Here is a 1,934-nt window from a genome sequence, read left to right as displayed (position 1 = left end):
ATTGTTTTCTCCTCCAGATTGTTCATCCAGCCTGTCCTATCCAGACAGGCCTGCGGAGACAACAACATGCACAAAAACAAGACAGAGCAAAAGGGGTGCTCAGCTTTGAGTGATTCTGATTAATGGAGGAGAGGAAAGCATCAAAAAACAGCAAATAGGGAAGAATAAAAAAATTGCACAAGGCAAGGAAATTGTTTCTCCCACTTCCCCTGACCCAAGCCACCTACCCAGTCATGTAAGCCTCTCGTGGATATGCACTGGCCCTAGTTTATTGGCCCTAGTTTAAAAATTGCCCCTAGCTAAAAAAAAAAAAAAAGCCTGTTTTCTTAACCACCACACCCCCCTGACTGTACAGAGAGGCAGAACTTGGCCTTCTCTGCTCTAAAATCAGCAGGTACACCTTCCAAGGGATCTATCTGGAGTTTAACTAGCCCCTCCCTCAACCCAGATATTATAGGCTGTGACCTGCTGTAACCTGCTACAGAAGACCCCATGTAACTGGAACCTGTTCTAACAGTCAGCACTCTACCTTCCTCTATGCCTCCCCCATAGCTCAGGGCCCTGAAACCAACAAGATAGACCCCTTGGTTTTTATGCTTGGCTTTCAGGTAGTGACTGAGGATTGCTGACTGCTGGTATTTAGTGTGCTAGGTAAGAAGCAGGCAACTTGTTTGGAGGGTACAACCCACTGCCAAAATACTACAGGAACTGCTTTGATAACAACAAAGCAGACTTTCATGGGAGCATGACTGGAGAATGACACCACTTCCCAAGCTGGTCATTGTTGATTGCCAGACTCTTTCAAACTGCCGTGAAAAAGCATGGACTCCTGTAGTGGGATCTGCTTCCACAGTTAGCACTTTCCCACTTCTCTGAACACCCCAGAACTCAGATCTTTGACACCAATAGTGCAGGCCTCTGTGGGAGTCAATTTGGGTTAGTGTCTTCCCACTTTCAGTCGGTACTGAAGTTGGTTGCTGTATAACCACTGTCCTGTTGTACTCACAACCAACAATCTACTCGGAGGGCTCTGAGAGCAATAAGACAATAAGATCCTTGGGGATCTGACTGGAGCATGACACCCTTCCCCCACCTTGTAACTGTTGATTGCCAAGCGGCTGTTGGAATCTGACAGAAGGGTCCTGCAGTGGAGCAGGCTTCCATAATCACACTCTATGTCCAATCTGTGCACCCCACAACTCAGGCCTCTTAACCCAAGAGACAGACATCTCAGGGGAGCCAGCTTGTGTCTGTCTGTCCCCTCTCCAGTCGCCCCTGAAGACCGCTGCTAAGGGTGCTGTGTGCTAGAAAGAAAACATCTCATGTGGTGACTACTCTCACAGCAAGTTTACTGTGGAGCTGGCTTGAAGAGCCACATGACAGACATCACTGGGGGCCTGCTTTGAGTCTGGCAACCCCTTCCACACCTACTAACTGTTGAACTGTTACAAAGTCTGACAGACTTTTCCTTACTTAGAACCAGGAAGAGGGTCACCTATGTAACGACTGCTCTCCTCCCACCACAGGACCACTGGGGCTCTGAAGCCAACAATACCGATCTTTCACAGCTACGTCTAAGTCTGCCTGCGCTTCCCCTGGATACAAGCTCAGATGTAAGTAGGACCCATAAAGCAGAGAAGGACATCTCAAGCAAAATCAACAACACCCAGCTCTGGAAGGGGCTCAAGCGGATCTGGGTTTTTCAATGGAAAATTGATGGCAGAAACAAATGAAGGGAGGCATAATAACTAGAGCACAGGATTGTGCCCGTGGTGAGCAGATTGATTCGTGCACAGTAAATGCCTGAGTTTTGTCCACTGGTGTCCATTTTGCGTTCTCTATGTTTGGAAAATACTGAAAAGGCTAAACTTTCTAATGCTAATTAAGCCAGAAAGAGCTCTCTCTCTCTCTCTCTCTCTCTCTCTCTCTCTCTC

The sequence above is a fragment of the Echinops telfairi genome, unplaced genomic scaffold, assembly GCF_000313985.2.
Source record: "Echinops telfairi isolate 266 unplaced genomic scaffold, ASM31398v2 ScPeMD7_5592;HRSCAF=6446, whole genome shotgun sequence".
In the NCBI taxonomy this organism is placed as follows: Eukaryota; Metazoa; Chordata; class Mammalia; order Afrosoricida; family Tenrecidae; genus Echinops; species Echinops telfairi.
The sequence above is the reverse complement of the archived record's forward strand: the minus strand, read 5'-3'. Positions refer to the sequence as shown.